The sequence below is a fragment of the Cupressus sempervirens genome, chromosome 11, assembly GCF_028749045.1.
Source record: "Cupressus sempervirens isolate cs-2001-9-10 chromosome 11, ASM2874904v1, whole genome shotgun sequence".
Lineage (NCBI taxonomy): Eukaryota > Viridiplantae > Streptophyta > Pinopsida > Cupressales > Cupressaceae > Cupressus > Cupressus sempervirens.
In genome coordinates, this window is record NC_143128.1 from 127,315,546 (window position 1) to 127,329,472 (window position 13,927).

Genomic DNA, 13,927 nt, shown 5'->3' on the forward strand with positions numbered 1-13,927 from the left:
CCACTTTGCCTTTTTGTTATATTAACTTTTGTTCAAGGGAATGCCAAAGAGTTGGAGAAAATGCTTAGATAAGTGAAAAATAAAATGACAACAATAAAAAATGTGTGCATCTTTTGCTAGCATCAAATGATGTATTCTTAAATCCTTTTACATTTTTTTTATATTGTGGCAATTTTTTCAAAAATGTAACCTAAAAAATATAGACAAATAGTATTTTGATTTTATCTTGCCAAAAAAAAATATGAATTTTAATACATCTTAAGACCTCTTATGACTCCTTGTGACCTTTAATAACCATTAATCTATCTTAGAAGTCATAGGTTACATCAATGTATGCTATTGGGTCCTAATGTGGGGAATCATATGATACACTAATCTATCCTAGGACCCCTAATTGTCACTTAGGATTGCTTGCAAATATTAGAGCATCCTTAGTATTTTTAGTTAAAGGAGCATGAGACATTTTTCAGAGCTCAATTTGAGAGGTTTTATCATTAATTGCTGGTAACATCAATACCTAGCAACTTTTGTTAGTTTTGTTCAATTTCATTAAAAAATGTAGATTCTATTCAATGGTCAAGTGGCATTAACGATAAATTAAACATAGGTTGATTTTGACCAATACAATTTCTTTTGGATCAATCAAAATGGTTTTTCTCTTGTTTTTCTAGAAGGGTAACACACATACCTTTACACCATATATTTTTGAAAATTTATTTTCTCTCATTTTCTATTTTTCGTGAAGCTTCAAACAGAGACTTGTGAAATGGCTAAGCAACCAATATTTAATAAAATTACAAATAAAACATGACAATAAACACAATGTATATTAAATGTATAGTCATTGCAAAGCTTATTCAGAGTATAATAATCTGGTATATTTAGTTTTTAAAATAGACCTATTTAGCCCTTGTTTAAGCCACCAGAAGGACAAAATTTGATAGAAAATTTAAGAAATTTATATAAAAATTTGTATTTTGGGGGCTTCAAATAAAGGGGTGATCCAGTGGATACTTTTAGTGAAAATTGAAGTGTTTTATTTCTCTCCAGAATTTGCACCATCAGAAATATCTCGGTGTCCTGATTCTAATTCAACTTGAATGGACAAAAATAGAGTTCGGATGAAGAAGTTACACTCAGTCAAAGTTTTGGTCAATAGGTAGACCAGAGAGCTAGATAAGGGGTTAAATTGGAGCATCTTGAAAGTGGTCAACAATGGGTTTCAAATCAAATATCCTGTCGAGAGCTTCCCAACGGCGTTGGTTTCATCGAAAACGGACTTCATATGTGAAAGTTATGACAGTTTGAATTTTGGAGGTAAAAGTGTCATTTGAATATTGATGACGTCATCATGATGTCATGGGGAAGTTTAAAAACCAAAAAAATTAAAAAAAAGAAAAAAAAAGAAAAATCAATTTTAAAAAGAAAGAAAAAACAATTTTAAAAAGGGGTTCTAATGAGGTTTGAACCCGTGAACTTTGACTCTCAAAACCTACATGATGGCCATTGCGCCATAAATGATATTTAAAACTAATGCGCATGAAATTTTATTTAACCTTAATAGTGACGAAAGTCCACATAAAAGGGGTCGAAATTCCACATAAAGTAGGCCGTCGGCAGGTTTGGAACCCCCGACCAGTGGCCATCCTAAAATAGAGCTTGCCATTGCGCTATTTTAGCAACTAAAAATGTAAAAGCGAGATATGGTATTGAAACCTCAACTGAAATCGCCTAACCTTATCAAATTAAGGTTAATTTGTTAATTTGTTACCCTAAAGTTGTCATGGGTAAAAATGGCTAAAGGGTATTTTCGAAATGTAATCAGTTAAAGGCCCCATTTTTATACTTTTTTGTTATAGCGTTATTTAGGCTAATTTTAATGTATAAAAGGGGGGTATTAGGCCTTTTGGAAGGGCATTCAGGTGGTCAGAACAGGAGAATGTTTAAGAGATTTTTGAAGACTATTCTACACATCGAGGGCATGCTATGCTGATGTGTTTAAGGGAATAATCTTTGTGCATTTGTAATTTATTTTGGAGATTAATTGGATCGGTCATACTCTATTGGAGCCGACCCGGAGACGTAGTCACATTTGTGGCGAACTCCGAAATCAAACTCTGTTTGCATCTTCTTATCTTCTCTCTCAGTTTTGTTTCTCATCTTAAGTTTTGATTTCATTGATAGTAAATGCATTAAGACTTCCGCTAAGTTGTGATTTATTTAATTTGATTTTATTAAGCATTCATTACTACAAATAGTCTAGATCCGTCAATCAGATCAAGGGGGCTTCATTTGAATCCCCTAGTGGTAGAATGTTTGGCACCAATGGGGCTTTGAATTAAGCCCCCTAGGGACTTTATAACAACTTTTGGGCTTTGAACGAAGCATGGGGCTTCATTTGAAGCCCCTAGTACATGGTCTTAATCAATATAATCAATTCATTCATTTGAATCCATGATGGACTTGAACCCCCATCCCCCTTCTTGTAATGGAGGGACTATTCTATTGAGCCGGTACCTTTTAAAATAAGGAAAACTAAAAGCCTAAGTTTTTGCAAATATGAGCTATAAGAAGGGAGAAAGATTGATTAAGTCAATGAGTAGGAAAATTGGTGGTGAGCTAAGACTTACATGGATAGATGGTGCAAAGTTTTGGCACATTTGAATCTTGCATTCAAGGTTGCTAGCTCATCACACAATCTTTGAATGAATTAGATGAAACTTAAACTTGTTTTAATTATCGACTATAAAACATGATTTTAAAAGTTGATAAAAATAAAATTAACTGAAATCACAAATCTAAATTCCTTTATAAAATAAAATTGACAATATTCAATAATAAATCTACAATTATATGTATTTTATAAACTTGAGCATAGATAAAAGAAAGAGTTCATGTTTCACTTACTTATAGCTTAAACATACTAATAAATGTATTGAGTTGCACTGTCCTACATATAAGATAATGCATCTATCAAAGTTTATGTACTCTTAGGAACCCTAGAATATTGGAGACAAATTGTTATTTATTAGTCATTATCTTTGGCATATGTTTCTAAAACATTGGAATACTATTTAAATGTTTGGCATGTGGCAGAAATTCAATATTCTTTGATTTAAGTATTGCAGGCTTGTTTGTAATAGAAATAATATTATTGTTTTTCAAAGAAAACTTTTTGTCCCACTTACTAGCTACATACAAAAACATAGAGTTATGCAATTCAATGAAAACATAGTGTTATTGTTGCATAGTGGTTTCACATATTTGTGCATCATTAATAGTTTAAGGTGTACTATTTTTAAAGTATAATTTATCCTATTTATTTTTACATATGTAATATTAATTTGTAAATGATTAAGTAGATGTATATTCACTAAAAAAGATTATTGAAAGTATTCAAATATTTTTACTACAATTTTTAGACCATCAATTGTGGTGCCAACCTTTATTATCTTCATAATGAGCTCTCTATGAATGCGTAACATTTTTCTCTTACACTCTGTTGGAAGGACATCATTGCTATAACCATACACTTAAATCAACATAAATATTTAAAGGATATTAAAAAATTGATAGAAATTAAAGTAATTTTTGTTTAAATAATAATTTTTTCTAACTTATATTAATTGTTTACCTAAAATTGCATTAATAAATAGATTCTTGGTGCAAGAGCAGCAAGTTGCATATGCAATTAGAACCACTCAAAAAGCTTTCAGATTTCTTTTGTTTCAATTTTTTGTTTGACTAGTGGTGATTTGACATCTATTAAGTTTTCAAAAGCTTGGCTCTAAGTGTTTAGGGTGAAAACGCCAAAAATTTAAATGATTGAGTCATCACTTTTCTAGATTGTAACTACTGTCTCATGAATGCAATTGGCTAATGAAAAGCCAATCTCCACAGCTATTATCAACATCATTTATTACAATATTTTGATGGTTTAAAAAAATGAATTCTAATTAAAAAATATTTATAGGTATGCTCTCAACATGTGTTGATCTGAGGTTTTGAAACTGAGTATGCACATACAACAACTGAGAAAGAGATTCGACCAATTTGGTGCACCAAATATGGAAGAAAAAACATGCTTATCAACTATTTTTCATCACCAATTATGCCAAGAATAAAGCCTTTAAAAGTAACTCATATTTTAAATCAATTATAATTGCTACATTCCAAGAATACCTTTCAACTCTAGTTCTAAACATGACAATACACATCAAGAAGAAGCTGAATCACATTAACGAATAAGAATGGAAAGAGTTTTATAAAATAATTTAGAAACAAGGCACATCTAGTCTAGTGTTGAAAATTAGGGAGGCTTTTGTGAACAAGAAAGAGAAGAGGGGTTGTGTGAAAATGAAAGAGATATGTGGTCAAAAAGAAAATAGCTAAAAAGGGTGCAGTAAGAGGAATTAAAAATAGAAGAAACAAAAAGAAAAATGAATACATACCAAAAAAAATATATCTAAGTGAAATTAGAAAGACTCACCAAGGTGAAACAAGAGGCACAATGAAATCACAAAGACTCACCAAGGTGAAACAAGAGGCAACAGAGTCACCTTCCAAGAAGAGAACAAAGCAATTATCTAGTGGTCCAAGAAAAAGGAGGAAAGCATTGCTGATAATTGAGTCAGATACATTTGAAGAAGAGTCAAAGAAATTTGAGGATGGACTAGCTGAGAAGGTTGTGACTAAAACAAAGGCAACTTCTAGTAAGAAGCTGTAGAAACCAAAAGTTGAAAACTTGAATGTCCATATTATTGATAACAATAATTTTGTATAGTAACATGGATAGAATGTAGTTAGCAAATGCATTAGTTAGACATATGATTTTGACAAAGAAGAGATTTGAAGATATTCAGAAATACATACCACAAGACTTGTATAATAGTTTGATTAATAGAAAGCAAAGAGTGGTAGATGAGGATAAAGGAATAAGAGAAAATTAGATAAGGAACACTTGTTGAGAAAAAAATAAGAATAATTTTGTTGATGTGTGTTAATTATCAGGAAGTGAATGAGGAGACAAAGAAAGCAATAATTAAATTCATTACCTCCACACCCACTCTTGCAAAGAAGAGCAAGGACTTAGGGGGAGCAATCCATATTACAGATGATAAGAAAATACTAGATGAGGAACACAATGACTAAAGTGAAGGCTACTAAGAATTTACCAGTAGATACATCAATGATAGAGGAGGCCAAAGACACTGTGATGATTGAATCATCACCATAGATTACAATTGGTACTGATACCATGCAAGTAGACAATACACATATATGAATTGATGATAAGGAGAATCCATTCAAAGATTATGGTGAAGGCATTGTTGAAAATTTTGTCGACTACACCATTTTTGACAATGTAGAGGAAGAGAAAGAAAAGAAGATAGAAGAAGAAGAAAGGTTAGAAGAAGAGAAAAAAAAGAAAGCTAGAGCAGATGAACAAAGAAGAAAATAAGATGAGGAAAATGTAAGGAAAGGTAAAGAGAGAAGAGGAAGAAAGAATAGAATAGAAGAAGAAGAGAAGAGGAAGATGGAAGAGGAAGAATAGAAAAAGGAAGAAGAAAAGAGGAGGAAAGTTGAGCAAGAGAAGGATGAAAGAATAAAGCACAAATGGAAAGTTGTGATGCAGGAATGAACATTTAAACCTTAGCTCAAACATGTTACAATAGAATATGACACATTTAAGTCCCATCATGAGGCTAATGTTCTATTGGCTACACCTAAGAAAGGAAGATATCCTATGATAGCAGTATTATCCATTGCATCAGATGATGATGATGATCAGAAATGACTAATATCATCAATGAGAAAACTATTAGAGAAGAACAAGAAATTCATAAATCTAGAGAAGACTTTGGAAGAAGTTCTTGAGAAATTATAGAAAATAGTCATGACCAAGGTGACAGAGAAAGATCTGTAATGTGTAGAAGAACTTGGATGAATATTTTGTAGCCAAATAATCTTATGACAAATTTTCATATACAAACTCGAATGGAGTTGAAGTAGCCTCTTATGGACTATGTGTGTATGCATAAAAGTGTCACACTTCTATAAACTATTATTCTTGAGAGAACCCATGTAAGAGGGAGTCTCAAGAGCTGGCTTATAGCTCTCTATCTATGATGTGCAAAGCCTATGAGATGGTGGCTCTCAAATGAACCAAAATATGCAACCCTTGCAAGGTGCACCATAGAACGAGAGATTCAAAGAGTAGAGGCAAGAGTGCCAATATCCCAAAATCTAGAATAAAATGCAATGCAAATGCAAGCTAACAAAGAGAACTAAGCTAAAGAATAAATGAAACTAAGTTAAATAGTATGTAATAATGTAAGTAGAATGAGATCTAAGCTAAAATGCAAAAATGCAAGCATGCTCCAAGTCTCCAAAATCACCAAGAAAAAAAGTAGCATAACAATAGCATGAGACTAAGATTTTTTGAATGAGGAGAGATCCTTCCCTTTAAAGAAAAATAGATGGTAGAGATTAAGAGGTAAGATGAATGTAATCAAGTGTGGAGTTTGAAAGTGGGAGTGATCCATGTGCACAAGCATCTCAACCAATCACAATTAATTGTTGACTTTTGAGAGGGTTTGAAATGTGTGGAGGAGAACTAAAGTTTTTTTAAATGTAGACGATTCCTCTCACATAGAAAAATTTGAATTCATGTGTAGACAAAAGTACCTTTTCTTTTATTTCTAAAATAGGAATAATCCTTTATGTGTGTGCATTTAGGATAAGAGATGACTGGGGAATTTTATTTAATTAAAAGGGGGACATGTTCTTTTAATTAAATATGAACTTGGGATAAAGCGGCCATACCAAAGTTTATAATCAAATAAATAGATTTTTGAGGATTTGATAAAAAAAACCATTATATAAATTATGGGAAAATGCTAGAAAGGGGCCTCATAGTCTGGATGACCATTTTTAGTTGATTACATTTGCCCCTCTTTGACTAATGTGTGATCTATTTGAGAACACATGATGTCAAGGAATGAAGAAGTGAAGATGGCAGCGATAGATATAGATATCCGATTCCAAAGAATGACATACAAAGAGAGATAGCACATCTTGAATGTACAACCTAATAGCGGTAGTACTAAAAATTAGGAAAAAGATGATGTTAGAATTCAAGAAGAATGCTAACACCTAGAAAAGTAGATAGACCAAGAGTAAATGAATAGATCAAACAAATGCTCTTAAGAAATAGATAGTTGTAGCAGGTGATGATAGAATATTTTTTCCCCCTTAGGATCGAAATCAAAATGAGATAAGGGGATGCAAAAAAGAGCAAGATATAAGCAAATCAAGATATAGCAATGTCCAAGACGACAAATAGAGGATTAGAACCAAAGAGTGACCACCAAACAATGAAGATATGCCTTAGTTTGACTAACTTTGACCAAGAAAGATAAAGTATAAGAATCAAGTCAAGTGGAAGAGACTAGAAATAATGAAGAAATGAAGAAATGATGATTTCCCCTACAAGATTCACAAATTAAAGAATTTTTTGAGTAGCAAGATGAAGCCAAATTTTGATTTCAATCCCAAAAATGGATCTAGGATGCCAAGATTAACAAAGATAGGTCAAAAGCATAGATGAGATGGTAAGACAGAAAAGAAGCGAGAAATAGGAAAGAAGAGATAAGATAAGATCTAGAAGATACAAGACAAGGATGAACATAGTTAGCTAACAAGTCCATGAAAGATAAAGAAGAGAGCTCTCTCAACATGAAAAATGCAAAGCTAAGCTAGAATGAACCCTATAAAGCAAGCTAGTATGAAATGGTGTAATTGCAAGGGTTACATAAGTAGGTCCTAGTTTTTATCATCGAGCCTTATTAGGGACATCATGAGATCATACAACCATCACTAGTATAACTATGAGGATATGAATATGATCTATGTTAGATAGAAATGTGGGAATCCAACCTAAGCATCAAAGATGTATAAGTGAAGATGACTAGGCAATTAGATTCCCTATATTTAGTATAACAAGATTACACCTATATCAAGGCATAAATGCCAAGATAACCCTTGAGTGTGGTCTTGAAAAAAATATTCAAGGATGATCTACATTTGTAAGCCAAAGTGTTAAGTAGGATAAGCATGAACACTCAAAACACTATAGACTAAAAAAGTATACCCATAAGAAGAAAGCAAGTAAAACATGCCCCATGCCCCTAGTCTTCTAGTCCATGACATCCTTGAAACACTTATTATAGCAAATAAATCATCATAGACAACACAAAAAGAAGATAAATTTCATCATAGCTCAGTATTTTAAGTGTTGAAGTGTGTGTGTGTGTAATTCACTTGGACATATCTTGATGTTAGGTTGGAGGTAGTGTTGAGAAACACTATTTTGTGAGTTTCCACACAAACCCTAATGCACAAGGAGACCTCAAATAGGACAAGTAGTTGTGCTCCCAAGATGAGGACAAGAAACAATTCCAAGCTAGGAAATGTGTTGCAAAGTGTGTGATTGAGACTGATAGACATAGGTGCAATGGTCTCAAGTAGCACCTATTTCCAGGTTTTCACCACTTGGTAAATTTTGTTAGGACTTTTTTCAATTTTTTTTTGTTTTCTTGTTTTTTAATTATTTTGGTGATACATCAAAGAGCCTATTGCTAGGTTTTCACTAAGATGATCATTTTTTCAGGACATTTTCTAATTTTTAGGATTTTTTCAGCATCATATATCATTTTTCAAATTTTTTTAGAACGTTTTAGATATTTCAAGTAAGATCACATCATTTTCTCCAATGTTTAGCAATGTATAGGACATGATGGAGTAACAATATGGTAGATAAGAAAATACATATAAGAAAGGAGTATGAAGCAAGTGAAAGTGATCATGAAGGACTGACTCCTCATGAGTAACCAAGCTAGGGAAAGAGGTGAAATAGTTAGATGAAGTATGCTTTGGATAAAAAATTGAAGTAATGAGCAAGAAGACATGTAGAATAAGTAGTAAAGTCAACAAGTGAGATAGCATGAAGCATGTAGTCGAAAAGAGTAGCCATGTTAAGACACCTATGAGAACCATGTTTTTCTTTGTTGTGATCAAGACCAAGGAGTCAACTAGATAGGATAGTAATGGGATAGAGCAATAAGAATAAAGGTCAAGATTGGGGCTATGAGTAAATGAGAGAGCACAATAGAAAATCTCATGGATAAGATAGCCAATATGTAAAGGTAGCTCAACATTGTCAAGATCAAAGAGAGAAGAGGGAATAGATGGATGATGGAAGAATTATGCATGATGCATGTTTACTGTGTTTTCATCATGGTACTTATCCAAGGTGTCAGAAGAAGTATTTTTCACCATAGGATAAATTTTATTTCTCTTCACTTTTGCTACCAAGGTGCCACAAGAAGTGGTTTTCACTAGGCACATTTTCTATTTTTTTTTTTTTTGCTTTTTTTCTTTTTCTATTTTTTTTTTTTGAATATTTAGAAAGAGATAAGAATTAATTGTAAAGGGATTCCAAAGAACTGCTAAACCTCTAGAGGCACCCAAACCTTGCATATGATAGGCCTTCCATTTTTTCCATCTTGTAATTGTTTTCTCAAAATTGTTTTGGGATAATTTGGTTTCTTGCAATAAAATAATATCTGCTTGCAAAGAATCAATGGCTTGTTTGATTCTTTGTCTCTTGTCAAAGGAATTTGAACCTCTGACATTGCATGAGATGATTTTCATTGAGGACAAGGAATACACCTAGTTCTTCTTGTCCATCTTCTGATAATAGTGAAACTATCATCCAATGTAGTTTGAATACCTGCTAGAATTTATGATTTAATTATGGAACCTTTTTGTCTACCTTTTGCCTTTGGTGTTTTAGCAAGTAAAGCTGATGTAGACAAGGTTTTCACTATAGATAAAGGCTGAATTTTAAAGCTATCTTGCATTTGAAAATCTTGAGGATGAAACTCTTGAGGAGACAAAGTCGTAGACTTTTGCACTAGTTGATAAATATTGGACTCTAACACCATGGAATCTCCTACCACTGAACTTACAATTCCTACACCAAAATCTTGAGGAAGACTGTTAAGAATTGTCTATTTTTCAAATTCCTAACTTGGGATCAATTTATTCCAAAACTAAAAGTCTAGAAGCAAGTTGTCAATCACAGGTGACTTATAATCTTTAGCATGCAAACCTTCCTCTTTGGCAATATTAAAAATGATTAAGGTAGTAGTTTTAGATAAAATTTGATCACAAATAAAAGTCAATAGGATAGGAGAAGGATAAATAGAAAGGCACCAAATGGGCTTCCTTAGTATTGAAGGTGAAAAAATTCTATTATGGAAAGTGATCAAACTTAATGACTTTGAAGATACACAATGGGGAAGGTCTACTAGAGGAGACAAATTTGAGCTCACATCTATAGAGGAATCATTTGAAATGAAGGGGCATGCTCCAACATAAAAGGTTTACTATTGCATCATACACTCTTGAATAAAGAAAAGAGCAAAAAAAATTGTTGAAAAAGGATCATGAATGAGTCTGACATAAATTGAGCTGCATGCGAATTCTCTTCATATATAAAGCTATCTGTTGAATAATCCTAGTCCTCTATCCTGGAGACTATATTGTTGACCTTAGAAGTATTTCAATTCATCATTTTAATTTTCTAAGAACAAACATTAGGATCTAAAGAATGATCTAGACAAACTTTTAAGACATCTTGTTGACCAGTTTGGCACCTATAACTGAAATGACCAAGATTATCTTGGAATTTTAAAATCACAAAAGGATCTTGGAGCTTAACTAATTGTATGAATTTTCCCCATTTGGATATGGGAGCTATAGATTAAGGAAATGATTTATGCATATTACTTAATAAACACACCCTGACTTCCAAATGAGGGCATTCATACGAAATCAAATCATGCTTAAGAAAAATTCCCAACTTGTTAGCTATAATTTCCAATATCTCAAGATTAAAATATTTTAAAGGCAAAGAAAGAATTGGATATTTATATCTTCAAGGTTAAAGCTTGGTATGCATAACATGCTAAATAACCCCACACCATGACAAAACCAACCCTTCTTCTTATTTACAACATCTCTTTCTTCTTTTGAACTAAAGATAACAATAGAGAAATTGGATTTCGAATCATGTTAAAAAATATCTATCAGGCCAGACCAAAAGTTTAAAGCCCAATTCTTGATATCTAAAAAAGATAATGAAGTAGAACAAAACTTACCTATGAGAGCTTTCTACTAAAGCGTAAAGATTAAATTTTGTAACATTTTATTTGAAAAAGTAACATGTAACTATTGTTGTGAAGAGTTCAGAGGATCTTGCTCCAAATTTTGATCCACATGATTCTGATATTTCTCTTGACTATTATCTAGTAATTATGGACCATGTAATTGTGGACCCTGTGCAAGATGTTGACGACCTTGATCTACCTTACCCTTATCTTTTTTCTTCCAGATCTTTTTTGGTATGAAGGGGGCTCTATCAATTGTTGAGACTAACTACTGTTGAGCCAGACCATTTTGGATCTGAATAGATTGAATTTGAACAGAAGAGCCAAAAGGAGCACCTTCACATATATCAAATACTGGTTATTTTTTTAACACATTTTTGTTGTCACTCCTCTATGCAAAGGTGGATTTGTGTCACACATTCACCTTTATAGGTAGTAATGAATATGAATATGAAATGGTATGCCACTGAAATGAACGAACCATTGAGGGATTATTATGGAAAAGATTGTCTCGCCTAAAGGAATTTGGTAGCTAAGATTGCTGATGATGATGGGATGATTCACATTTTTCAAAGCAAGGGGAAGTTCTAGGTTTAAAAGGTGGAGGGCGTTTAGATGTCAGCTACGACCGACGATCATGAAAACGAGGATTAAGGAAAAAAGGTTTTTTCAGGTTGAACAATTGCTTTCCCTTTGAAGATTGACTTGTTAATAGTACTTGAAACCCTTTTGGAATTAATATCTCTAAAAGGGAATCTCTAAAATGAAAAAGGTTTTGATATGGAATCAATTGGTTGTACGATTGGTGTAGCAGAGAAGATCTGGTAGAAATCAACAATTTAATTATGATTAGAGTATAATTTATAATTTAAAATGTTAGTTCCTAACATAAGAATGAGATTTCAAACATACATATTTTACTTACATATGTAAATAATCATTTTATTATTTAATCTAGGTCATGGAAAGTTATATTGATGAAATAGACATGGCTAAGAATCCAAACATCAAAAATCTTCTAGAAGAAGTAGAAATCTCCAAGATTCCAGATGTCAATTCTAAAAATTCAGTCATGAGCCCACATTTGAGTATTGCTTCAAATTATTTTACAATTATAGAAGTTCAAAAGTTGGCAAGTGATGTTCTGAATCAACTCAAGGAACTCATTGATAGGCTTAAATTCATAACATCACATCTACATGCAGTGGAAGATTAAGGTGTTACATTAGTTAAAGAATATGTTAAGCATGTAATTCGATATAGAGATAATAGATTTGGAAAGAATCCAAATTTTTGTGACTAAATGATGAACATATGGACAAAACACCACACTCCCATCTAGCAGATAGAATGATGCATTTTGGAACTAGTTTAAGGGGAACACAGTCATTTTGGAAAAAGTATCAAACTATATTAATAGACCTACTTCATCAACTTTGAACACCAACAATATTTTTTACATTAAGTGTAGCAGACTTGTACTGGCCACATTTGTGTGCAAAGATGCCTAGAACACAACCAAGTGATCCAAAAGAAGCACAAATGTGGAGGAAACAAAAAATCATTGGCTATCCACACATTGTTGCAAAATACATGCATTTATGAAATACAACTTTCAAAAAAGAGATACTTGAGAATGGTATGAATGCTGAAGAGTATTGGTTCGGATATGAATGGCAGCACATAGGATCTAGACCTGTCCACAGTTTTATATGGTCAAAAGGATCATAAAAAATGGAAAGTATTGATTGGAACAATCAAGATCAATTATATTATGTTGCATCATATCTCCATGATTTGGTTCATGCACGTAACCCTTGACAAGATACACACCTTTGGAATATATAGATATGATTATAGAAAGTTATAAAATTAAACATTCTTTATTGTGGTAACTTTAGATAAGAACATAAATGATATTAAATATTTAAATTTATGTTTCAAGCATATCAAAATTTCAGTCTACACCCATGTTTGAAAAACATGAGACAATTGGTCAAAAGTGATTTCAACACGAACTACAATGAGATTGTAAATATTGTACAAAGACGCATAATGTGTAAAGAAGGTGCATGTTTGCGCAAAAAGAGAGGGAAATTATTTTGTAGGTAAACACTTCCTACCAAATTTTTTTCATTCGAAATGTTAATATTCTTCTCCTTTAACATATCATTATATTTACCAATAAAAATATCTTAATGAAATATAGGTATAATGCACCATGGCCATTGAATTTACAAGGATCTAGACTAAAGAAAGATTTAGAAATTGGTGAGAAAATAGCATCACATCCTTATAATTTTATATTTGGTTTGCTATCTCAAGTTATTTTTGTGACAATTCACCTTGTAAAAATATTAATCTCTTATTCTATGTATTTTTAATATTTCTAGCACAAAATGTAGTCTTAAACATTATTTATTCTAACTCTTACTTTTACAAATTATGGATGATTTTACACTCATAATTTTGAAATACTCATATTTTGTATTTTTAGTTTTTTTGTAGTAAAGAATTAAAATAATGGATGCTTCAAAAAAAAAATTATAAATCATTATTGGAAGCCCAAGTGGCTCCGTAAATTCTAATGCTTATTTTGAATTTGATATTGACAACTGTGTAAGATTGGTTATAGAGTACTACAAAGGTATCGTGAAAACTCTTGAACACATGGCCTTAATGATTGATGATCT